Below are 26,514 nucleotides of genomic sequence, written 5' to 3' on the forward strand. Positions count from 1 at the left end.
AGGGATTAGACCCAGTATGTACGGATATCAGTTTGATTCACAACATATATGGTTGGGACAGTGAGGTAGAATATACTAGGGGCAAAAACACTTTCATGGGATGTCCTGGAGTCAGTACCAATTCAGCTCAGCTGCTCACACATTTAAATTTATAATATTTTGTAACAGCAGTAAAATAATGTATAAAAGGATGTTTTAAAAACATTCTTTGAGCTTTATAAAATGTTCTCACTCTTTAATGATCTTTTACATTTAGAATTGCTACCATGTATTTATTTAACAGATACTTGTTGAGCCTACCTTGTCTCAGGTGCTATACAGAATACAGAAGTGAATCAGAAACATATTCTGATTTTCAGAAGCCGACAGTCTAATAGAGGAGATAGCATATGTGTACCTAGAGCATTATAACAATGTCCTAAGGGGACATACAATATTATTGGAATTATTTGGAAGGAGGCAGAGCTTTGAGTATTTGAATATATGATTATGTTAGGGCAAGAACATTTCAGATAGGAAATTGCATGTGTAAAGCTATAGAGTAGGAAAGTTTGGAATATCGTTAGGGAGAAGTTAAGATGAGAAGTTGATTGAGACTGGTATTTGTGCCTCATGGTGATGGAGCTTAAACACTGGGTTTAGGAATTTGGACTTTATAGGTACTTGGGGATTTTGAAAGTTTTTAGAAGGGATTAGATGGAAACTCCCTGTAGGCTATAACTGCATGGTGAGACAAGACCTGCATTTGACCTTGCCCATCATTGTGATTGCAGGACCAGCCTAATACTTGGCACATTATTTGTTGGATAAATTAATTAGTAAATGAATGAGTACAAGAGAAATTTGTATAAAGATTATCAGTTTAGGGAGTTCCAGTCATGGGTCAGGGTAACAATCCCACTAGCATCCATGAGGAGGCGGGTTCAATCTCTGACTCAGTGGGTTAAGGATCCGTGAGCTGTGGTGTAGGTCGCAGATGCGACTCAGATCTAGCATTGCTGTGTCTGTGCTTGTGGCCGGTGGCTATGGCTCCGATTTGACATGTGGCTTGGGAACCTCCACATGCTGCCAGTGCAGACCTTAAAAAAAGATTTTCAGTTTAGCACCAGTGCATACTATGAAGTCCTTCTAGTAGTCACATAGGAAATACTAGAAGCATACGAAAACATGCTGTTTTTTTTTTTTTTTTTTTTTTTCCCCAGGGCCGCTCCTGCAGCATATGGAGGTTTCCAGGCCAAGGGTCTAATCAGAGCTGTAGCCACCAGCCTATGCCAGAGCCCCAGCAGCGCCAGATCCCAGCCACGTCTGTGACCTGCACCATAGCTCATGGTAACGCCACCGGATCCTTAACCCACTGAGCAAGGCCAGGGACTAAGCCCACAACCTCATGGTTCCTGGTCGGATTTGTTAACCACTGAGCCATGACGGGGAACTCCCTAACATGCTATTATTGAAGACTGCGTTAATGAAAGTATATGACCACATTAGAAAGATTTTCTTGATGCACTGATTTGTTTTTAACTAAATATAAAAAAGAGAGCGAGATACGATTTCTTTACTTTAGGAGGGTGTAGTTCCTTTTTAGTTTAATTTAAAAAGTTTTATTGAACTTAATTGAATTATTTTCTATAAATTATTTTTATTAGTGTTGTAGATAGGAAGTAGTTTGGACCATTGGAAAACTTGTGTTCTAATTGTCATGTGCAATGGGCTATGGAGAGTACCATTTTTTTGAATTAAAGTGCTTAGTGATATTTATGTGTCAGACACCTTTGTTAACTTATAAATACGTCATGTATTGAATGACCTCTGCTGTCTTGTAAGTTTCCAGTCCAACCCTAGAGCTCATGTTTGCTACTTAGAAATGATTAGTTAAGATTGTTTGGCTAAGGGTTTCACTGGTAACTACATGTTTCATAGAATCAAATTGACTGAAAACTTTCATTGAGCTTTTTTCATCCCAAAATCCTTAACCTCTTTTAAAATCATGTCTGTGGATTACATAATAAAATGAGTTAGTATATGGCTTAGCCAAACATTTTCAATGAAATCCTTCATAGACTTTTTTAGTGTCAGTATACATTTTTTTGGTCTTTTGTTATAAAGATAACCTTTTGATTCCATCTACTTGTATTTTTATTTATTTAGGTGTTTTTTTTTTTGTTGTTTTTGTTTTGTTTTGCTATGCCTGGGGTGTGCAGAAGGTCCTGGGCTAGGGTTTGAACACCCGACACCTGAGCTGCTGCAGTGACAATGCTGGATACTTAACCTGCTGCACCAACAGGGGAACTCTTCCATCTACTTTCTAAATGTTTAAGATAGCAAGTTAGTGCTTTGTGGGTTTTAAAATTGTAAAATGGCATTTTTCAAAGACTGTTAACAAAGTTAACCTGTCCCCTCCAAAGATGCTTGTAATCATACTTGCATATGTACCCGTGATTACTTGAATTTCTTGTATTAGTTGAAATTTCCATTTGGCACCACATGGAATGCAGTCCTGTCTTGCAGAGAATGCTTGAAGTGTCCTTCCACCATCAGCAAAAACACCCCTTCTTGGCTAGGAACCATCTGTGATTCTCTTTTTCCATTTGTGACCTTAGCTCAGCTGGCATTCAACAGAAGTGTAGGTCATGGATTGTGGATTACCCCCTCCTATTCACCCTCACATATCCAAAATAGAACAGAGACCAGGAAGAATTTTATCATTCTTTTGTTTTTCTTTTACCTTTGGAGCAGTAGAGACCTAAGTAAGTAAACAAAAAATGAGTATTCATACCATGTCTACCTGTGATGTGTCAGAGACAAGTCATTTAAATTTTTTTCATCTTTTATTCTTGCCTATAATATGGGAATTAGAGCTTTACTTTATGATACAGTGAATATGAAAAGTTCATAGATTTTAAAATGCTGCATAAATGATTTTCATAGTTATATTTTTCTTTTAGTAAACTCTGCTGTCAACATATTATGAACTTATTTTATAATTCATAGTTTTGGTCATAATTTCTACTTAAAATTTGAATTCTCTTTCACCTGGCACTGACAGTATTACCTTAGTTACAATTACATGTAGCCATTTGATTTTTTAAAACGTTGCCTCTTATAACTGACTGTTTTCTGGCATTGGCAGTGCAACAATCATTGGTAATATCTATGCCTGTGCTGAAGGGATTTTAGAATTAAGAACTTATGTCCCATATTGTTTTAAATATGATCTAATCCTTGAAAATTACAGTAAGTATGTGGTGCATGTTAATTATCAATTGACAAGAGTGTTTTGGAGTTTTGTTGACCATTGCATATAGAGAGCAAGAATATTTGATTAACAAGGATTACTACAAACTCGTGTCGCATGTTTCTTTCCACCTTTGGTTTTTTTATTTGCAGAATAGTTTTTATTTATGCTTACTGTTCCTAATTTTATGGTAGTAATAAAGAATAAATGATGGTGTGAAATAATTTTATGTTGAAACCAGGAACCAGACAATAATCAAATATTTATAGTTCCCTTGTTATGTGCTAGGCATCATGCTGGGTGCTTGATGATCAATCTTGCATTGGAAAATAATTTAGGATTTATTCTTTTTTTAAAAAATCTTAACTTGAATGATTTATAGGGACAAATTTAAGATTCTGCTGATTCATTTTTGTACCTTTTTTATTAAATTCATTTTATTTATTATATAGAATAGATTTAGTAGTTATGAAATGAATAAGTAGCAGTCTTTATCATTTTGAACTATTGATTTAACTAGTTGAACTCTGTAGTAACTGCAAGCTAATCACTGACTTTTTAGTTCAGCAGTATACTGGTTGATAGTGCTTTATTTAAATAGCAGAACCACATAGCTTTTCCAGCTTTTTAGTTTTCCTAGGGTTAAATATTGTGCCCAAAAGTTCACCAGGCATCTTATTTGCTTGATTAATTCTCAAGTATATGGACTATAAAATTTAACCTCTGCCATATTAAAGCAAAAAGCCTTTGATTTGTTATAGCTTCCTTTAAAACTCAGTGTATGTATTAAGATGGCCTACTGAAAGCAGTGGGAAATATGAAAGTCAGCTATATAAATAATGACTGCATCATTTTCTCTTGAAAATCTAAGTAGAAAAAAATAAAAGAATTTGGGAAAAATATTCAATGGAGCAATAACTCAGGTTATTATCTTATGGAGATTTAAAGAGATTTTGATTATTGAATACCTATTTTATGAAGACATTCATCATTTTATAGTAGTTCTAACAGAGCTAAGGTAATCCATGCTTCATGGTTTTAGTCTATATAGGTGGCTTTACAGATATTTTTGCTTTCTCATGTAAAAAGATGTTTGTCAGCTGAACTTAATTTGAGAAGAACTTGCTGGAATTCAGTCTTTAGGCATTAAAATGTTGAATACTTCTTAAGAAGAACTGTGTTTCAATTTTGGTGTTAACATTTTACTGTCAAAATTGTTTTGCCTTGGAAATGATGTGAATTTGAAATTATAAAAATCTAAATTACAATTGATGTACAATAGAGGGATGGTTTTGACAGCGGTTTGTGGCTATTCAGGAATTTTAATTGGGGTCACATTATGAACTTAAAAAAATGAATTAATCTCCATGTTTATATATTTGTTTGTAAAGTCTGAAAGATCACTTGAAGATTCATAAAATGAATGACTTGGGTACAGAGATCTTAATTTTCTTCTGAAAGAAATTCACCATTTTTGTGTTTGTAATGCTGATCTATTTTTTGAGTTTATTTTATAAATAATTTATTATAATACTAGAATACTGGTAAAAATAGAAATCTGCCTTTTATCCTTAACAGTTTGCAAGATTTTTTTTAGCAAAAATGTGTACTACACTAATAACATAATTTGCATTCGTCTTCGTTTGTTTTTATTTAATTTTCCTTGATTATGTATTTTAAAAATTCAGTATAAATTAAAAACAAGTCCAGTTATATACAGGAAAAGAAAAACTTAAAATCCTGTCTCTTTATTATTAATAATCTATCTGTTTCCAAAATATTTTAACTAAAATGATGTATGAAATTGACTATCCATTGAATATCCATTCACACTTTCTAACTTGTACTATGATCTAAATTCTGAAGGTATACATTTGTTTAGATCACTTAAATTCCTTTGTGGCCTTTTGGATTTCTGAAAATAGGAAGATACAAATTACCATTGAATCCTAAATGTAGTTAGTTCTTTGGAAAAATTAGCATTGCAGTATTTTACTGCTAGTCTTAAGTGCTTTGCAAAATGCTGATAAGTACTCTATTAAATTATAGAATTTTTCTTGGGTTATTTGGAGAAGAAATTTGATATTGGATAGTCTTTTACAACTTACTCTTTTCTCAAAGTGTTTTTTTTCTTTTTTTCCTTTTTCTTTTTAGGGCTGCACCCATTGCACATGGAAGTTCCCAGCCTAGGGGTTGAATCATAGCTGCAGCTGCCGGCCCCAGCCATAGCCACAGCAATGCCAGATCCGAACTGCATCTGCAACCCACACTGCAGTTCATAGCAATGCTGGATCCTCAACCCACTGAGCAGGGCCAGGGATTGAACCCATGTCCTCATTGATAGTAGATGGGTTCATTACTGCTGAGCCACACCAACAGGAATTCCTCAAAAGTGTGGTCTTAATCTTAATTAAAAAAAAAAAAAAATCCTGGTATGTTAAGTAAGAAACTATTTTCTGGAGACTGAATTTCTGGAGAATGCTAAAAAGTACACAGAGTACTGAACTGTGAATTCCAGAGTTAGGATAAAGGCACGTTGGATATAAAAAGCATGTTTTTGCTGTAAGTGTTGGCTAGTTGACATAATTGTAATTGTTGGCATTGCAGGAATTGTCTTCAAGTGCCTGTCATTTTGAACAGAGTAAAAACTGATCCTGATTTTGTTACATTTAGGGGCAGTGGGTAAAGATTGCCTAATGTATTAAAAATAGATTTAAAGAGAGTTTTTTTTTTTTGCTTGTAGAGCTAGATTAATGTTAAGATTAAAGAAAGAAAAAATTAAAATCTCATTTTGTGTTTTGGGTTAAAAAAAGGATTATTTGAGGTAAATTTGATTACTAAATGCCTCTAGGTTAAAATAATATTCTGTACCTCCTAAAATAACTGGCAAAGGTTTAATTAGAAAAAGGTTAATTAGATATTTATTTTATGGAATCTCTTTATAGTCTCTTTTTCATACTTGGAGGAGGAAGGAAGTATCAGATTCATTTCAACAAGCATTTGTTGAGTGCTAGGCACTGTGCTACTGTGTTCCGTGAATGGCATGCTTATTGTTGTTCATTTCCCCAGAAATTTAATTAATGAAAATTTGAATTTAGATCATCTTATTTTGATGTAATACTAAGGAGCTTGTAAGTTTTGATCTCCAGGTACTGTGGTACTTCGAACATGCTTAGATATTTGGCATTCACTGGTAAATTGGGCAACTTGGTTCTTGATCTCTCAGATGTATTCTTTAGTGGGATAATTAGATGAGTACACAGTATGGTGTGATAAATGCTGATAGTGGTAGTACTTCTGCTCTGTTCATGTTTTCTTTTCTTCCTCCAAGGCCTTGTTCCTATTGTGACATCAGGGATTTGTTTCTGTAGGTTAAAATGTTTAGCCAGCCATGTTTTTTTTTTTTTTTTTTTGTCTTTTGTAAGGTGCCATTGCCTTTGGATGATGAGGTGGACATGACTTTTTTTAATTTAATTTAAATTTTTTTTATTTTTTGTCTTTTTTTTTTGCTATTTCTTGGGCCGCTCCCACGGCATATGGAGGTTCCCAGGCTAGGGGTCGAATCGGAGCTGTAGCTGCCAGCCTACGCCAGAGCCACAGCAACGCGGGATCCGAGCCGCATCTGCAACCTACACCACAGCTCACGGCAACGCCGGATCGTTAACCCACTGAGCAAGGGCAGGGACCGAACCCGCAACCTCATGGTTCCTAGTCGGATTCGTTAACCACTGCGCCACGAGACGGGAACTCCTGGACATGACTTTTGATAAAACTTTACTAATCTTATGTTTAAAACTCAAGGGGCATGTAGTTATGATTCAAGACAGCTAAATTTGCACAATATAAAGTTTTAAAAAATTACTTAGGAAGTTCCCATTGTGGCATAGTGGAAATGAATCCGACTAGTATCATGAGGATGCGGGTTGGATCCCTGGCTTTGCTCTGTGGGTTGTGGTTGTAACGACAATCTAGTGTTGCTGTGAGCTGTGGCGTAGGTTGCAGACGTGGCTCGGATCTGGTGTTGATGTGGCTGTGGTGCAGGCTGGCATCTGTACCTCTGATTTGACCCCTAGCCTGGGAACTTCCATATGCTGTGGGCGTGGCCCTAAAAAGCAAAAATAATTAAAAAGTAAATAAATAAATAATTGCTTTGTTATTTATCTTTTATTTATCTTTTCCTCCATCCCAAGATTGTCTTTCCATGTTGCCTACTTAATGACAAAAGACAGATGCTTATAAAAACTTGGCTTCTCTTTCTGGGCTTGTGCCTCTTGTCCACAAAGATAGTTATTTTCATCTAGGTAGTTAGGTGCCCAAGCAACTTATTAGTCATACTCATGTGTTGCACTATCTTTGTTGGGCAGTGATAACCTTCAGAGGGTGAGAGCAGATATTTCAACCCAAGTGAGTATGGTCTTCAACTAATATTCTATAAGGCTAAGACTTTACAAGTTATCAGTTTTGTCAAAAATGTCGAAATATTAAAACTTTCTTTAAGTGTAAGACAAGTGGATTTTGCCCAGTCTTTTGTCCATAATATCAACTTTGTTGTCATATATTATTATGACATGTTTTTATGTATTACATATACCAGATCTCCTTGTTAGTCAGACACATCTTTGTTGGGGATTTTCAATGTCAGATCAAGTGTGGTAATAGTGCATTAGTTTTTGCTACAATTACTGTCTCTCACACCACCGAATTTCTCTTGACCAGCTGTATCACATACATTGACTAGAATGTTTGTTGAGTAGAGAACACAAGAGAATGGATTCAGTAGTCAGCATGGCTGTATGCTTCTTACATTGACCAGTAAAGTGACCTTTCATAATTTTCCCCTGGTATTTTCCCCACCAGTCAGAATATGTTTAAACTAAACTTGGTGTTCTTAAGCAGCCTTCGTCACTGTATTTACTTTTTCCAGTTGCTTTAAGACCTTTACATAGTTTCTTCCAGAAGCATCTCTGTCCCCTTCTTTCCTGAGCCAACCATTGACTCTTAAAGATGCTTAGATGCTGGTAGGAGTGATTATCACCAATATTACTGCACTTTATCATATACTGTAATGGCCGTATAGATAAAGTGCTCTCGGAATTTGGAAGAGAAATGACCTGTAGTTACCAGGATAAAGCAAGTCTTATGAAGTAAGTGGCATTTAAAGTGACACTTCAGAGAGTTGGTTTGGAATACACGACTTTCAGGTACAAGAGGAAGAAAAGGTAATCTAGTAAAAGTGATGAACCCAGGGCAAAGGCATAGTAGAGTCATTGGTCATAGCTAGTATTTCAGCTTGGCTATTGAATAGTGGGTTAAGGCGTTACCACCATTCACTAGACCATTAGCAGGGTCTCTTCAGAGTCTGGAACAGTTAGAAGGATTAATCTGGGTTGTAATAGGTCAAATAAATTGGAGCAGGGAAGTTGGCGGCAAGGAGACATGGAGAGTTTCTTCCATCATTCCTGGTGAAATACGAGGGACACTAAATAGCCGTTTTGTATAATTTTAGTCACATCTGGTGTTTTAATTCTTTAATGTAGAATTTCATGTGAGTTTAATTTATTAGTATTAAAATTAATCAACCTGAAGTATAGAGAAAGAAGCTGGATCCATAATTTATCTATTAAACATACATTGAACAATTATTCTTTCTTAAATACTGTGTTAGGCTTTGTGAATCTAAAATTAAAAAATATAGGAGTTTCCGTTGTGGCCTAGTGGGTTACGAACCTGTCTAGTATCCACGAGGATGCAGGTTCAATTCCTGGCCTTTCTCAGTGAGTTAAGGATCCGGTGTTGCCATGAGCTGTGGTGTAGGTTGCAAATGTGGCTCGGATCCTGCGTGGCTGTGGTATAGGCCAGCAGGTGCAGCTCCGGTTTAACCCCTGGCTTGGGAAATTACATGTGCCATAGGTGCGGCCCTAAAAAGCAAAAAAAAAAAAAAAAAATCAAGAATTATATGATCCCACTTTTTATTTTTATATTTTATTTATTTATTTATTTGCTTTTCAGGGCCACACTCGCAGCATATGGAAGTTCCCAGGCTAAGGGTCGATTTGGAGCTGTAGCCACTGGCCTACACCACTGCCACAACAATGTAGGATCCAGGCTGCCCCTCCCGCCTACACTACAGCTCACAGCAATGCTGGATCCTTAACCCACTGAGCGAAGACAGGGATCAAACCTGCAACCTCATGGTTACTAGTCAGATTCGTTTCTGCTGTGCCGCAATGGGAGCTCTTATCCCACCACCTTAGGTTTTTGTATTTTAACAGGATAGGATAAGTTGAATTGAATTGAGGCTGAGTAACTCCATGTGTTCAGGACTTATAGAATATGTGGTAGAGGAGGTGACTGGGTAAGAGAGGATAGTTGAAGCCAGAAGGATAGGTAGGAATCAGATTGTGTAAGGCTTTATTCTGGAGACAGTGGACCAAGCCTTTGAAAGGTATATGGAATGTGTGGTGATAGATTTCTCTGAGACTGCCGAGAAAAATAGCCTGTAAATATGCTTCTGTCACTTTTGAAAGAAAGATATTAAGAGAATATTCATGTAAAGAAGGTATTGATTATCATTTAGACAACTTCATTTGTAGGTGAAAAAGAACAAAGATCATATTATAATGTTAGATTATTGAGCATGACTAAAGCAGAAATAAAATATTTAAACCACCCCTCCCCCAAAACATTTTTATTGGAACATTTAAAGAATTAACCTATTATTAGTTGTTTGTACATATATAATGATATCCTTTGAAATTTTTCTGTAGATTTTAATAACTTGTAAAATCGAAAGTTCCTCCAAAACAGGAGTTCTCACTGTGGCTCAGCAGGTTTAGAACTAGACATTGTATCCGTGATGATGTAAGTTTGATCCCTGGCCTTGTGCAGTGGGTTAAGGATCTCGTGTTGCTGCAGGCTGCCATGTAAGTCATAGACGCAGCTTGGATCCAGTTTTGCTGTGGCTGTGGGGTAGTGCAGATCTAATCAAATGTACTTTCTGGCCACTGTATAGAAATTATAGTGTTAGATCAAATTTTTTGTTGTGGATTGGGTTATTTTATTTACTTTTGTGGATGTTGAGTGAAGTGATTTTGAGTCAGCCATTTTTATTCATTCCTCCTAAGTTGTTTAAGGGAGACCAAGAGAAGGAAGCTCTTACTTTGTTTTCTGTAGATATTGCTGGTTCCTAAATAGGGAGAAGTTTTAGTGTTACTTATATTAAATCTAAATTTGGGATGGATATAAATCTAGTGTTGAAATTTTGATTTGGGGTTAATTTGGTTTTTACAGTTATTTTGAAAATATTTGCTTCAGTTTCACATCTTTGTAATAGGTATTGAAAAACTTTTTCCTTTTCTTTTTCTCCTTTTAAAAAACCTTTTGACAGTCTAAGGGAAGATAGATGGTTTCTTAGTAAGTAATTCCAGTTTCATTAAATGGCTCTTGACTCTCAGAACTGAGTTATTGCATAACAAGATGAGTCAGATGGGAAAGAAACAGTTTAGTTTCATTGTTGTTGTTACCATGACTGCAACAAATTGGCAGGAGAATATTATATTTTGTAGTTGTTATTTAACCTGACCTGTTGATTAAAAAAGAGTTTCAGAACTTTGTATCCAGTCGAGTTGTTTATATCACTAAGGAATCCTACATTTTACTCTGTGACTTGATTGCACTTTTAAAGGTAACTCAGGTTTTGTTTTGTTTTGTTTTGTTTTTTTCCTTTTTCCCCTTAAGGCGCGTGTTTTGTGTGGTAGAGTTACTGAGAGAATCTATAGGAGATGGATGTAATGCTTTATTTCCTAGGTATAAACTTTAAATTCTGAGCTTAAGAACACTTCTTGTTTTTTCTACTTACAACTAAATTTAGTCTTAGCCAGAAATAATGCCCTTTAAAATAAAAGTATCTCTTATTTGGTAGTGATCATTATATGCAAGTAATCAGAAGCATCAAATTTAGGAATTTGGGGGAATAAATTGCAAAATGTTGGGGGGAATAAGTAACTTGCTCTCCAGGAGAAACTTGCAGACGTGGTTTTATTTTATTTTGTCTTTTTTGGGGGGGGGGCAACACCTGAAGCATGTGGAAGTTCCTAGGCTAGAGGTCTAAATTGAGCTGCAGCTGCTGGCCTACATCCTAGCCATAGCCACCACGCAAGATCCAAACTGTGTCTGTGATCTACATCACAGCTTGTAGCAATGCCAGATCCTTAACCCACTGAGCGGCTCCAGGAATCAAACCCGTGCCCTCATGGATACTAGTTGGGTTTGTTCCTGCTGAGCCACAACAGGAACTCCTACTGTTTATTTTTTAATTCCAAAATATTTGCCCTTCCATACTTGCTTTTGCCATTGATTTAGAAGCAAAGGTAAAAACTCCTGGTTTTTTATACAGCTGAGAGGTCTCCCCTACCTCTTCCGCTTCCTTTCCTATCCCTCTCTTAGTACATTGGTCCCTATATTCTTGTGAAGGGGAAATAGTGGGAAAGGAATGTGCTTAGTTTATTGAAGGAGAGTAAAAACAGTTTTAAACTGTAGAAGTTCATGAGACCATGCAAGTTATGGAAACAGTAGGCTTTATACTTAACTTATAAAGTGATTTTTCTTCCATTTGTTTTTAGATGCCAGTATTGAGACTATAATTGACAATGGTAGTTGCTTTTTTCTTTTTAGGATAGCCATCTCTGATTGCTATAGCAGCTTCCCAGAAGACAGTCTATAGGACCTAATGCCAGCAAGGAGTTGCCTTGAGCACTACTCTTGACTTTCTGGGATTTTAGTTTCAGAAGGAAGGTGATAATGTATGTTATAATCCTCCTAGTGTCCTCTCTGCTGTAGTTTTGTTGTCTGTAAGGATTATTTATTTTAAGGAATCACTTGAGATTCCTGGTATTATATAAAGCGTTTTTTTTTTTTTTCAAATAATTTGATTATTAGGGCAGAACTTTTTTTTTTAATGGCAGCACATATTTGATTTTATTTTCTGTTACATATGCCCAGGCTATAGGTTAAAGTTTTGTGTGTGTATTTTTGTTTTTTTGTTTTGGCTTAATGAGCTGCGGGAGATAAAGTTTGAATGTCATATTAGGTTTGGAGAAGTAAATTTTACTTAACATGCTTCATGTGTACTATGTTTATGGAATAATTTTGACTATCTGCAATTATTTGATCTTAAAAAAAAACCTTTCTAGTAGAAAGGCCTAGTTATAAGAGCGTAGAATATTTGGATGAAAAGACCAGAGAAAATTGTGGGATTAGATTCTCTGATACTCACAGGTTTTAATGATTTCACGTGAGAGAATCTATTATTCTTGAGTTACATTTCTTCAAACAGGGAAATAGTAATAGTATCAATTTTAATCATTTATAAAAATCAAAGTCATTATTAAACAATTAGCAATCTAATATCATGGGTTTCTAAGAGCACTTTTGCAAACTTTAACATTTTAATTACAGAGGTATAATATGATTGTCTAGTAGATTTGGCTTCCTCAGAGAAAATTTTATATATACACTTAAGCATTTTGAAAAAGGTGGTTTTCATTATTTCAACTTATTTCAGTAGTTATTTATTGAACTACTATAGTTCTGTTCTTATGTTGCTTTATAATGTTCTTAAGAATATGTCATAATACTCTTAGAAAATGCTACCTAATAGAGCCATGTATAACAGTTTTAAATGGAGTATCATGAAAGATAAAAGGGTACAATACGATACAGGTAGTAGTATAATTGAGAAGGAAACTTTTTTTTTTTTTGTCTTTTTGCCTTTTCTAGGGCCACTCCTGCGGAATATGGAGGTTCCCAGGCTAGGGGTCGAATCGGAGCTGTAGCTGCCAGCCTACGCCAGAGCCACAGCAACGCGGGATCCGAGCCGCGTCTGCAGCCTACACCATAGCTCACAGCAACACCGGATCCTTAACCTGAGCAAGGCCAGGGATTGAACCTGCATCCTCATGGTTCCTAGTCCGATTCGTTAACTATACTGCGCCACGATAGGAACTCCGAGAAGGAAACTTTTTAAACCAGGCATGTAGTGATTGGCAGTTTGGGACCTGTGATGAGTAGGTATTTTTATTTTTGAAAAGGTTTAAATGAAGAAAAAGCTTGGAACTTTCTAGGGTTTTTTTTTGTTTGTTTTCTTTTTGTTACGTTTTGTTTTTGGCCTGCACCTGTGGCCTGTGGAAGTTCCTGGGCTAGGGATCAAACCTATACCACAGCTGCAGCAATGCTAGATCCTTAACTGCTGTGCCACATGGGAGCTTCCTAGATTTATTTTCATATTCTGTTCTATCATTTCTTTTTTTTCTCGTTTATCATAAAAATTATTTTTAACTCCAAAATTCAGCTGTCTTGAAGTATAAATAAAGCAAATTCAGGGTATGCCTTTCAGTAAAAGGAGTCTGTATGGCTGAAACAGAGAGATACATTTAAGAAAAGTTTTTTTTTTTTTTTTTTTTTTTCTGAGTTTATGCCTTTCAAAGTCAATCAGCCACCTTTCTACCTTAAAGGTACATTTTGTCAGTAAAACTAAGTTCAACAGTAGAATATTATATTACTCACTTTGACTCTAGAGTTGTATTCTTCAGCATGGTAGCCGTTTATTAATAAACGTGTGACTATTTATTTAAATTTAAATCAATTAAAATGAAATAAAATGAAAAACTCAGATGCTCAATCACATGACACATTTCAGGTGCTCAGTTGCCACACATGGCTACCCTGTTAGTGGAGTTACAAAAACTTTCCATCACTACAGAAAGTTTGGTTGGCAATGCTGCTCTGGGCGGTACAACCAACAGTAGTTGGAAATGGTAAAAAGGCTATTTTTGACACCATTTTAAGGAAGAGACACTAAAATGTTCTAACAGAAGACCATTGAGCAGGAATGTGGTAGAAAGTTTTCTTTATCTGGGAGCTTAATAAAGGTGTCCTGAAGTTTTCCCAAGTCCTCCCTTGGCGCCTTCCTCTTTTCTTCTGTCCCCCTCTTCTTTCCTCCTTCCTTCCTTTTTGAGATAGTGGTGAAATTATTTATTATGTAGGAAATTATTTTTCTTGATAGTTTTCCTTGGCTTTTCAAGTTGACAGCTGCAGGTGGTAAACCTAAGAGTGCTTATCAGTGTCTACTTTTTGTATGATTTATCTTGACCTCCTCATGAGCTTTTATTTATAAATACCACTTCACTTCCATTAGCTTTGAGTTTCTTTATTCATGATCTTGCCAGTTTACTATATAAAGTTTTCCTAAACCCAGGCAGAATTTGTGGAGGCTTATTTTCATACAGTTCTGCTTGTGTGCAGAAATAAACATGATAGATTAATTGTGCCTGTTTGGAATTTTAGAATCCTTGGTGTCTTTTTTGTAGTCTGTTTGTGTAATGAATGTTAGTGCTTTATAGAACATAATGCATTTTCCATGAAGGACATGTGGTTGGATTTTAGGGCTCCATGATACCGTTATAGATATGTCGTATAAGTATATGTTAAGTTACTTTCTAAGATTGATTTTGGACTGTTTATTTTATTTGGGGAGAGTAGTAGAAAGAAATTTCGGGAGAGAATTATATGTATTCCGTGACATAAACATTTATTAATGATGTAAGAATGTTATTCACGCCGTTTGCTTCTTGTGTTTTTGTGATTTCCTTTAGGAGTGTAAATGTAGCAGCATTTCAAAGCATTCTCCTTTGCTGGAATGTAGCTGAAGATCCAAATGTGCAGTCTAACTTTTATTCTATCTTGAAAAGATTCCACTGAGGATTCTAATCCTTTGAATGTAGTCTAGAGAGTGTGCTGTTGTGTTAACTGGAATTCATTTCGGTATGCCCCTGCTACCTAATCATAACAGTGAGGCTTACTGGAGTTCCCCTCGTGGCACAGTGGAAACGAATCGACTATGAACCATGAGTTTGTGGGTTTGATCCCTGGTCTCGCTCAGTGGGTTAAGGATCTGGTGTTGCTGTGAGCTGTGCAGACATGGCTCAGATCTGGCGTGGCTGTGGTGAAGGCCGGCAGCTGTAGCTCCTATTAGACCCCTAGCCTGGGAACCTCCATATCCCACAGAGGCAGCCCTTAAAAAACAACAACAACAACAACAAAACCCACCCCAAAACCCCCAAAACAATGAGGCTTATTCTTTCAACTCAACCTGCATGCCCTCCCCTTCCATGATGCTGTATTTCATGCAGTGTGCAAGTTGAAATGGGAGGGGAAGGCAGTCGGATTTGTCTTCACTCAGATTACTTTTGTGTAGTTTGTGGCAATTGACTGCCCACAACATTGGAGAAATTTAGGGGGGAATATCCTTAACTTTCTTAGAGTTTTTAGAAGCGTATTTCAGGAGGAAGCTTAATTTTGGTTAAGCCATGGTTAAATGTTATTAGCATTAAGAGCCTAGGTTATAGTAGAATCATTTGAAAATCTTCCGGGCTTACCACAGTTTGAGGACTCTGTATCATTTGAGGAAGTATCATCTTGGTTTTATTTTGGCTTTGGGACTGTGTAAGTAGGTCTGGAACAAATCTCACTGTGGTAGGAGGTTGGCCCTAATAGTTATATGGCCACTCCTTTAGCAGTTAATAGGAAGCAATGTGGAATAGTAAAAAAAATACTTAGGAAGGAAAGCATGGTAGAGAATAGTTGGGTTTACATACTTTAGAACGTAACCTGGGTAAGGAGTGATTTTTTGAGTCAGTGCTCAAAAAATGCATGGGATGGTCTTAGCTGGACAAGGCATCAAGAAAAATTTTTTTTTTTTTTTTAGGGCCACACCCATGGCATATGGAGGTTCCCAGGCTAGGGGTCCCAGGTTGGAGCTACAGCTGCCGGCCTATACCACAGCCACAGCAGCGCAGGATCCAAGCTGTGTCTGTGACCTACACCACAGCTCATTGCAACGCTGGATCCTTAACCCACTGAACGAGGCCAGGAATTGAACCTGCAACCTCCTGGTTCCTAGTCGGATTCGTTTCTACTGCACCATGAAGGGAACTCCAAGAAAGGTCTTGAGATTGATAATGTGGTGCAGTTTTAGTAATCTTTTTTTTTTTTTTTTTTTTAAGCAAAGCCATGAATTTTAAAAGGAATAACCTCTAGCCTGTGTGATTTTTCTGGGGACAGTTTAAAAATATTTCCTCATTGTGGCCTTAGGGTTCTCATTTAGTCCAAAATAGAGGTTATTAAAGGATGTTGAATGTCGAGGTATATCTCCTTGGTTTATAATTTTTCCTCAGGAATCAAAAACTTCAAAGCCTTTCCTCTCTGTAATATACTTGAAATATTAAAGTCCACTGGTAATAAGTACCTAAAATGTTGACAATTTAAAGAGCCATTAGGCTCTCAGCACTCCCCTTAATAATTCTTGCATATATATTATTTTTAACCAAGATAAGTTATGTGCAGACATGTTGATTAGAATGCATAAAATAACATAGTGACTCTTTTTTTGGGGGGGGGATTTTAACATTTTCGTCTTTTATATCACACTTTTGACTAGGTGACACCATTTCATTTTTTTTTCCTTGATGCTTTGCTCTTCATATCAAATATATGAATGTTTTGCTTCCATTTCCCAATGAATAGAATATTTGACTCTTATTTGAGCTATTATTGAAATGGCAGTTGTAATATGACTAATATTTGAAGAAAACTATAGAGCTATAGCTCTTCTTCAAAAATGATGTTTTTGTTTTTGAATGTTTTATTTTTTTGTCTTTTTAGGGCCACACCTGTGGCATATGGAGGTTCCCAGGCTCGGGGTCAAATCAAAGCTGTAGCCGCTGGTCTGCGCTACAGAAATGCCTGATTCTTAACCTACTGAGTGAGGCCAGGGATCAAACCTGCGTCCTCATGGATACTAGCCAGTTTAGTTCTGCTGAACCAGAGGGGAGCTCCTGTTTTTGAATGTTTTAAACTCATGAATTTAAACACATTGTTTCAATTAATTGATTGCAGTTGTCATCCCTCTTAATGTTTAAATTGTCTTTGGTAAGTAAAAACCTATGCAAGATGGCCTCTGGGTCCTTTTTGACATAGTGCTAGTAGTAACTTCCTTGCTTTTTGTTATGACAAGATGTTACAGACTTACCTTGAACATTTTCTGCTCCAAACCTGCAGTTAGCCATTTTGTAAAAGAATTCTGGTTCCTTTAAGTGGGTTATGGTGTTGAGAGACCACAGTCTGAGCCTGGGGATTCATGTCAGTACTAGCTTAGTCATTATTTCTAGGCCTTTTCAGGCATAGACATTTTCAGACCTAGCCATATTTTTTTAAGATAAAGAACATGGTACTGAGTACCTGTATGAGCAATTAAGGTTCAAGACTATAGGGTTTTTACTTAATGTTATCATCATTACTTCTGTATCTTCTTTCTCTTATGCCTCAGCTTACCGCAGTTTCTCATTTGCTTTATCCTACAGTCTAAATACAGTTGTCTTAGAATAACACACCACTATCAACAATATCACCACTAAACATAATACTTTTTTGTTGTTTTGTCTATTGATATGTATGTGTTTTTACATGTATATATTTGTTGTTCTGTATTGTGTATATCCCATTAGGAATGTACTTTAAAGTCACTTATAAAAATTCCTCTCTGTTGTCTCCATCTGGTTAAACAGTGAGGTGTCTTTGTTTCATTTAATTTTTTTAGGATTTATTTTTAAAATTAGATGTGTTTATAATTATGTAAAATGTGATTCCAAAGTCAAAACAAGGCATAGTCAAAGAAATCTAGCAAGACTATGGGAGTTCCTGTTGTGGCTCAGTAGTAATGAATCTGAGTAGTATCCATGAGGTTTGATCCCTGGTCTTACCCAGTGGGTTGAGGATCCGATGTTGCTGTGAGACATGGTGCAGGTCACAGATGCAGCTCAGATCCTCTGTGGCTGTGGCTGTCAGCTGCAGCTCCAATTCAACCTCTAGTCTGGGAACTTTCTTATGCCACAGGTGTGGCCCTAAAGAGCAGGAAAAAAAAAAAAAAAAAAAAAAAGGGAAGTCTAGGGAGTTGCTGTTGTGGCTCAGTGGAAACAAATCTGACTAGCATCCATAAGGACGCAGGTTTGATCCTTGGTCTCACTCAGTGGGTTAAGGATCCAGCATTGCCGTGAGCTGTGGTGTAGGTTACAGACATGGCTCAGATCTGGCTTTGCTGTGGCTGTGGTATAGGATGGCAGTAATAGTTCCGATTTGACCCCTAGCCAGGGAACCTCCATATGCCGCAGGTGGGCCCTAAAAAAAAAAAAAAGCCTAGCAAGAATACATCTTTTGGGAGTTTCCTTGTGGCACAGCTGGTTAAGAATCTAGCATTGTCATTGTGGCTCAGGTTCGATCCCTGGTCTGGGAACAACAACAACAACAAAAAACAAAGAACAATTTCTTTTTTGTTGATTGGTTAAACAGCTGTAGGAAGAATATACATCTATTTTTGTGTAATGTTTTAGTCTGAAGTATTTAAATAGGGACAGATACACAGTTGTGAATCAGTGCTTTTGAAAACTTCCTTAGGCCGTGGACCCCCAGTTAATTAAAAATAGAGAGGAATGCAAGTTAAGAAGAAAAAGTGGAATGTGGGGAGAACATGGGCTATTTACCATTTTGTCTCTGATGGTCCTTTGACTTAATAATTTTGCAACTCATTATAATTTTTTTCTTCTCTGTAAGTTACATTCATTCTTCACTCTTAGATGTTCATTCCTGAGGCTGATGAGTTTTGACTGTACTGGTATAAATAACTTTACTTCTGTCTTCCATCTAAAGAAGTATCATTCCTTCTCTGTTCATTAAAAGTAGTATAGCATGGCTCTCTTAGCTTGATCTTCAGATAAGTTTTTAGATGTTCCTCTGCTTTGATAACTTTTAAAATGATAATACCTAATATTGGTATATCTGCTGAAAGTAATCTCTTCAGAGGTTGGTAGGTTTTCTTAATTTTGTCTCAGCTTATCACTATTGTTTTAAGTTTCTTTTTTTTTTAATAAAAACTAAAACAAAACAACTGTTTTAGTTGATATGATATATTTTAAATTCTTCAAAGAGAAAAGTGTTTCATATTAAATAAATTTTTTATGGGAGATTTAATATGTGTGATTAAAGTTATCCCAATGATGAAGCTTTTATTTCCTCAAAATATGAAGAAGTGTTATTGCTTTCTCAGGCTCTAAGGATGATAGAAGGTGGATTTGAATGAAAGAACAGGGTAGGAAAATAATTGGGATCATTCTCAAATCGATTAGGTTAATGGACATTTATCAACACATACTTGTTTTTGTAATTCTGTCTGTAATTTAATTCTTCCATCTCCCCCCCTGCAGCATGTGGAAGTTCCCAGGTCAGGAATTGAACTCTTTCCACAACAGCGACCTGAGCCACAACAGTGATAACACTGTGTCCTTAGCCCGCTGAGCCACAGAGGAACCCCCTAATTTTTTTTTAATGAAACTAGTAGCGCAGAGTTTCCTCTGCCCAAAGAAAGTGGGAAATCAGGGTAATTGGAGGGAAAGGATAGGAAAAGGTGTTAGGTCTTTTTTTTTAAAGACTTTTTTTTTTTTGACAGGTTCATTTGACAGGGTGATGCTTGTTGGATGAGGTGTGAGTGACCATTTGTGCTTTCTTCATGGGTGGCAAGGAAAGAATCTGGTAATAATAACCCTTGTCTTTGGTCCCAAGTAACTGATGAGAAGAGGCCTGGTCCTGTTTCCCTAGCTAGGGCAAAAGAGGTTTAAGAAAAAATAACTTCAGAGTTCCTGTCATGGCTCAGCAGTTAACAAACCCAACTAGTATCCGAGAGGAGGAAGGTTCAATCCCTGGCCTAGCTCAGTGGGTTAAGGATCCAGCATTGCCATGTAGGTCGAAGATGTGGCTTGGATCTAGCGTTGCTGTGGCTGTAGTGTAGGCTGTGCTATAGGTATGGCTGTGGTGTAGATTCTGCCCCTAACCTGGGAACCTCCATGTGCTGCGGGTGTAGCCCTAAAAAGGCCAAAAAACAAACAAACAAACAAACAGACAGACAAACAAACAAACAAAAAAAAACCAACCTTAGAAAACAGTTCCTTTAGAGTACATCTTTTTGAAATGTAATCTCATTTTTCATGCATTATTGGAATACAAATTTAAGTGACATTATGACGTGCTTATGAGGCTAGAACTCTGGATGGAGGTTAAAAACTGACTTCTCTCTCGCTTTTCTGGTGTCTTTGTTCTTTCCATCCCTGCTTTCTCAGTTCTGGCTAGGCTTTGGCAGCAATGTGAAAAATCAACCTGTATGCCCCCAAAAGGCAAACCACACATGCAGTTGGGTAATTGTAGGAGGCCACGTGCAGTTAGAAGTAAGGGCTGTCCCTTTTCACCCCCTGAAGTGTCCCAGGTAGACATGAGAGGAGACAGTAAAGAAGTGGTGTTTGTGAATGAGTGCCACCTGTGATCACCACCATTAACACACTGCTTCCTTTTCTTGGCAGTGACGGTATTCCTATTCTTTGCCTTAACAATTTCATGTATTCTGAAAGGAATCACGTCTTATCCTCTGCCAATTTATCTTGGACCCTGGCTGGGTTAGCTTATGAAAGTAAGGTAGCAAGCTGGGATCCACACAAGACAAGGAATGTTTAGGATTAAGAGCAGGAGCCAAGTGTCAGGAGTACAGTATGTCAAAACAAAGCAGTGGTAGACCAAAGGAAGATACACACAGTGGAGCACTAGATAGAGAAGAAATAGGTAGTGACTAGGAGAGCATCTAATGGGGAATTAGACAAGGTTCTTTATTAAGTCACAGCAGCAGCCAAACTCCAGGACACATACTAGAGGCAAGATTGTTGCTTAAATGTTTTAACTTGGGAATCAGAACACTTAAAAAGAGGACTACCAGGAAAACCGCACTGAGCCATCTGCAGCATGGCTGCTGAGACAGTGGTGTTTCCCAGCCAGGAAAGTTCTTACAGCTCCTGTCCCAGATGATAGCAGAATACAGCAGTTCACTTTACATCTGGCAGCTTATGACTCTTGAGCAGCTGTCCAAATCACAAGGGTTTTATGCTGAGTTACGTTCTGTTATGTTCTCTTCCCTCTCAAAGTAGACAGATTTCTAGATTGTGGTCTGTAAAATCTTAATCTGTATTATAGACTTTTCAAGTTGGGCTAACTTTTGGAAGTAGGTCACTAGATTATTGTTTTATAGTGTACCATTGACATTTGGAAGAGATGTTATCTTGACGCCTTCTAAAAGTCCTCTATTTTTGCAAATACTGTTCTGACATATAATGTTCCTCCATAAAATATAATTTTTTCCCTGGCTGGTCCACTCACAAAAATTTTTTTTGCAGATGGCTTTTGCTTGTTTCTGACTAAGCATGGGTTATATTCATGGTTATAGTTCAGTTCATAAGTCTTGAATGGTTCCCAGTGACTTTCCTTCCTTGTATTTTTGGCTAGGAATGACTAGTATTCTTAGACCTCTTCACTTCTACCACCGACTCTAGCAGTTGGCTGTTTTTTTTTAAATTTTTATGTCCATTTCTGATTTAAAAAAATTCTTAATAATAGCTTTAGGAAAGTTACTATATTCTGGCAACAAGAAGAAAGAAATAACAATAAAAAATTATAAACAACCTACACTGGGGCTTATTTACAAGGAAATGACTGCTCCTTTTCATCAGCCCGCAGTTCACATTCTAGTTTCTGCAGAATTTCAGGTTGCTACATTTTAGTGGCCGTTCCTTTGCATCTTGAATAGTTGAAATTGAAAACTTTAAATCTGTCAGGGCCAAAGATCTTCTATATAGTCTTACTTTCATATGTGGGTTTTCTGTGAAAAAATTCAAAGTAATTCATATGTAAATGAACACTAACTTGATAGTAATTGGGTTTTGGTGCTTTTATGATTCTAACCATATTAAATAAAATTCTCACTAGAGACATAGAGGAATTAAATAGCATGTATTTCTGTATCTGACTTTCTTGTCAGTTTTCTGGTATGATTTCCCTTTAAAATTTCATGAAGATAACATTTTATTTTATTTTATTTTATTTGGTCTTTTTAGGGCCCTACCCGAGGCACATGGAGGTTCCCAGGCTAGGGGTCAAATCTGACTGTAGCCATTGGCCTACACCACAGCCATAGCAACATGGGATCTGAGCCACATCTGTGACCTACACCACAGCTCATGGCAACACTGGATCCTTAACCCTCTGAGCAAGGCCATGGATCTAACCTTCATCTTTATGGATGCTAGTGAGATTTGTTTCTGCTGAGCCATGATGGGAACGCCATGAAGATAACATTTTAGATGTTACCTTGTCCCAAGGTGTAGGCATTTAGTTCTAGAGATAAATGTAATGGTATAATTTTCTGACATCCTGCTTATATGGAAACATATGTTTGGTTTTCTTTAGGTTATTGCTTGCTTTTTTTTTTTTTTTTGGAAATGTCATCAGTTTATAAGTTACTGTAATTGTTGTCATATTTTGGTGCATACCTTCTGTTATCCATGCTTTCTAGTCATCCTACCACCACCATCTTTCATAAACACTACTAATTAGTAACATTTCTTGCCCATAGAAGCAAGAAGGTAAGCATAACTGTTTGGATGTGTTATTTAGGAAAGGCTAAATGTTTATTGGGTTTTCTTACACATCTTAAAAGTATGGTGCATCTCTTATATTGTCTTTGAGGATATATAGATCAGTTTTGGTACTATATTTGAAAACCATGGTTAAATATTTTTAATAATGGTGTGATTGAAATTCTTCTTGATATTGAATTTTGAAATTTGCAATGTTTATTACATATTTTGTTGAATGAATTCAGTCATTTAGAAATTATTTTGGTGGAATAAAATTGTGTCCATAAAATATTTAATTATGTACCTGGACTTTATCTCTCTCCTTCCCTCCCTTCCTTTAAACTTTTGCTATCAAGTACTTTAATATGTCTATAATCCTCAAGTTGTAGTTTCTTTCAGAGTTTAGTTTTAAATGTTATATAAGTGATGCTGAGTAATTGGGCCTTTTTATTTAATCATCCATCCATCCATCCTTCCCTCATTAGATTGTTTTTGGGGGAATCCCTGTGCTGTAATAAATAACAGTTTAGTGGGGTGTCTTTAGTTGTAATGTCAGGCTTTCAAGTTTCTGGCATTTTAAACTTTTATCTTTTCCAATTCTGGATGAAAGGATTAATGAGTTTCAGTTAGAGTTTTAACATTTAAATTCATCTTTATTTTACCTGTTCTTTTGAATTACGGTGAGATTTTTAATTAACTTTTATAAGTAGCACCACGTCATGGTATTATTTGTAAAGTGTGCTAGGTATTGCGTGCACTACTGAATAGATGAGTTTATGATTTTATCTCCTACAAAAGCAAGTTTCTGTAAAGCAGATTTCATTTTACTGTTAAATTCCATTCAGAATGATAGTATCTACTTAAAGATGTCAGAGCTTTATGGACTATTTATTTTGTGCCTCATTTGCAAACATTTATAAGCAGACAAAATCTTACACAGAATTCTTACGTGGTTTTACCTTAATGTAAAACCAAATTCTGCATAAAACAATGCAACTGTTACTTTTCTTGCTTGAAGATGGTGTGAAGACATTTGTCCTAAGAATTGTGAGGCACTTTCACAGGACCTGAGAATTCATAGGAATGTAATTTGAAAGCCACTGATTTTAGTCCAGTACCCCCCACCCCTACCCTTGGCAGGTGAGGAAACTCAGACTTAAGGTCCTACATGCATTTCTGTGGAAAGCATTCAGTCATGAATCAAATCTGAAAAGTTTTAGCAAAGCCCATTCCTCTGGTTTCCACATATTTAACATTGGGTCCTGATAAGAACAGCAGTGCTTTTATAAATCTTTGTAATTTCTTTTTCTTTCTCCTTTGCAAAATGTTTTTATATTTTTGAGAATCTTCTAGCTTTGCATTTACTTCCAAGCCTTTTGTGAGGAGGAATTTTAATTTTCCTAAAGCATTAAAATTGTCTTATTAAGGAAGACTTGAGCTATGGGGCGGGGGGGGCGGTGGTTAGGAGTTGGTGGTTGTTAGAGAAGTTTAAGGGTTCCTGTGCATCATGCCCTCAGGCAGTTTAGAAACCAAGTAAAAGTAAATCAAGGCATAGTGAGGTGAAGTAACTTGCTCAAAGCCATACAGTTGTGATGGCAGAGCCAGAATTACAGCCTGATCTTATTAAAGACTGTGCTTTCTTCTTTTCCATTGTACTCTTTTGTCTCCATTGTCTAGACAGTTATAATATTTGAGAGGATGCAGTGTTATATTTCTCAGGTAGATGACATTTTATCCTTAAATTCAAGACTTAGTCCTATAAATTGTTTATCTTTTAAAGAATCTTAAGCTGTGTAAAACAGTCCTGCTTTGAACTAAGGGTACTGATATCTGCCAAAATCATTAGTCATTTACTTTCTTGAAATTGGAATGAAACTTTTCTGAACACAGCCTTATTTAATATGGATTTCAGAGCCATAATAATGCTTCTTGCCTCTGCAGATTTTGAATTGATCTGAGTTTGGCAGTGAATTATGTATGTGTTATTTCAGGAATTTTGCACATGCCCTGCTTTAAACTACTGATTATTTTTGTAAAATGCTGTTGTGTGAATTTGGCTCATTCCATTGACGCTGAACTCATCAGATGGCTATATTGTCTTCTAGGAATGTGACTTGAATTGATTAAATGGCATAGGCAACAACATCTGTTTTGTAAAGCTAGTTTAGCTCCATAAAACTTTAAATTTTCAAATTTACAGCTTACAAAGAAAATAAAGCCTATTTCTTTTATGCTGTAAAAAGATTTCCACCGAGTTTTGATAGCTTGTGCTAACCTTACTCTTAAGCTAATTTCTTCTCATAACTTGTTTTCTTACTGTTATTGTTCATTGTCGAAGAAAATTAATATTAAGAATGTTGGAAACTTATGGTCTTAGATGGGTGGCTCTTAATTTTTTAGGTTATTTATCCATGATCTGCAGAAAGCTTTAGATAGTCTAGAAAAAGCATTTGTGCACATGCTCCTCAAACTGTGCAGTTGTAAGGAGGTAGAGCTCCCTAGGGCAGATCCTTTGAAGTTCATGTCCCTTGCTTCACATGTGTTATTAGGTACATTAATACTGCTGTTGACTATGGACCAAAGGTACCTTCTTTATACACAGATGTTAGATTTATAGAATATTTGAGTCACTATTTAAAATATTTTATGTTGATCTACCTTTATATATCATTAAAAAATTTTTTTTAATTTTATTTCCCCAATACATTTTTTTTTCCTACAGTACAGCATGGTGACCCAGTTACACATACATGTATACATTCTTTTTTCTCCCATTATCATGCTCTGTCATAAGTGACTAGACATAGTTCTCAGTGCTACACAGCGGGATTTCATTGCTAATCCATTCCAAAAGCAATAGTTTGCATCTATTAACCCCAAGCTCCCAATCCATCCCACTTCCTCCCTCTCATATCATTTTAATTTCTTTGTCTTATTGTCTGTTTTTATTCTTTTTCCTTGTCCTTACAGCTTTTTTTCAGTGAAGGAAACATGTCCATCTCAGGGTTTCTTGATATTATTACAGCCCTTATTTGGATACATTTGATCACCACAGTTTATGTGATAAGTTACATGATGTTAAAATAAGAATAGGCTTATTTGATTTAATCTTGTTGAAGTTTTTTCCTTTATGCTTTTTGTATTTAATATTTCAAAATGATATTTTCATTTTGGAATGGAATACTTTAGAGAAAACTGAGACTTAGGTAGAGATAGATACTCTTATATGACAAGCCAGTTTATAAAACCAATGGATGTGTGTTATTATATTTAGTTGATTTAGTCTTTGTGTCAGTTTCCTTTTGAAGTTTGGAATCTTGCTGATGGCTTCAAGGCTAGCATGTATATTTACTGTTTTACCTGAGGATGGCTATTCCTTTGAAACCTCCTTTCCAAATTGGATTTCTGTATATTTTAAACTCAGAGGATGGTCTCATTTGCATGTGCTCCTCCCCTCTCCCCCTTTTAAGTTACAACAAGAACAATAGTTATCATATCTGCTGTGTGACAGGAACTTTTATAATATTCTCTACCTCTAGCCCTTTATCTTAAAATTTTAACTTGCTGACTAATGTTCTCTGATTTTATCAATATTTTTGCTAATTCAGATAATTCAAATATATTGATAGAAAGTTGAGGTTCACTGAGGTCTTTGAAGTGTGCTTTGTATAAATCAGTTGTATTATCATAGGTTTCATGCACCAGAACTGTTTGCTTATT

At 36.3% G+C, this 26,514-nt stretch overlaps 1 protein-coding gene and 1 long non-coding RNA gene across 11 annotated transcripts in view; one reads left to right on the forward strand and one right to left on the reverse strand.

The window, feature by feature from the left end:
* Positions 1–26,514, forward strand: part of MED13L (mediator complex subunit 13L) — a 324,733-nt gene that overhangs the window by 51,970 nt on the left and 246,249 nt on the right. The gene's annotated exons all lie outside the window — the stretch shown is intronic.
* LOC146396579 (uncharacterized) lies at positions 13,037–18,227 on the reverse strand. The gene is made up of 2 exons (XR_014826173.1): positions 16,055–18,227; positions 13,037–15,222 (listed from the first exon to the last, which is right to left on the reverse strand). It is a non-coding gene; the product is annotated as an uncharacterized LOC146396579 (long non-coding RNA).

This window comes from Sus scrofa, chromosome 14 (assembly GCF_054392235.1).
Source record: "Sus scrofa isolate SSC_HxYL_T2T_F1_AM1 chromosome 14, Sscrofa_HxYL_maternal_Yorkshire_Landrace_v2.0, whole genome shotgun sequence".
Classification (NCBI taxonomy): Eukaryota; Metazoa; Chordata; class Mammalia; order Artiodactyla; family Suidae; genus Sus; species Sus scrofa.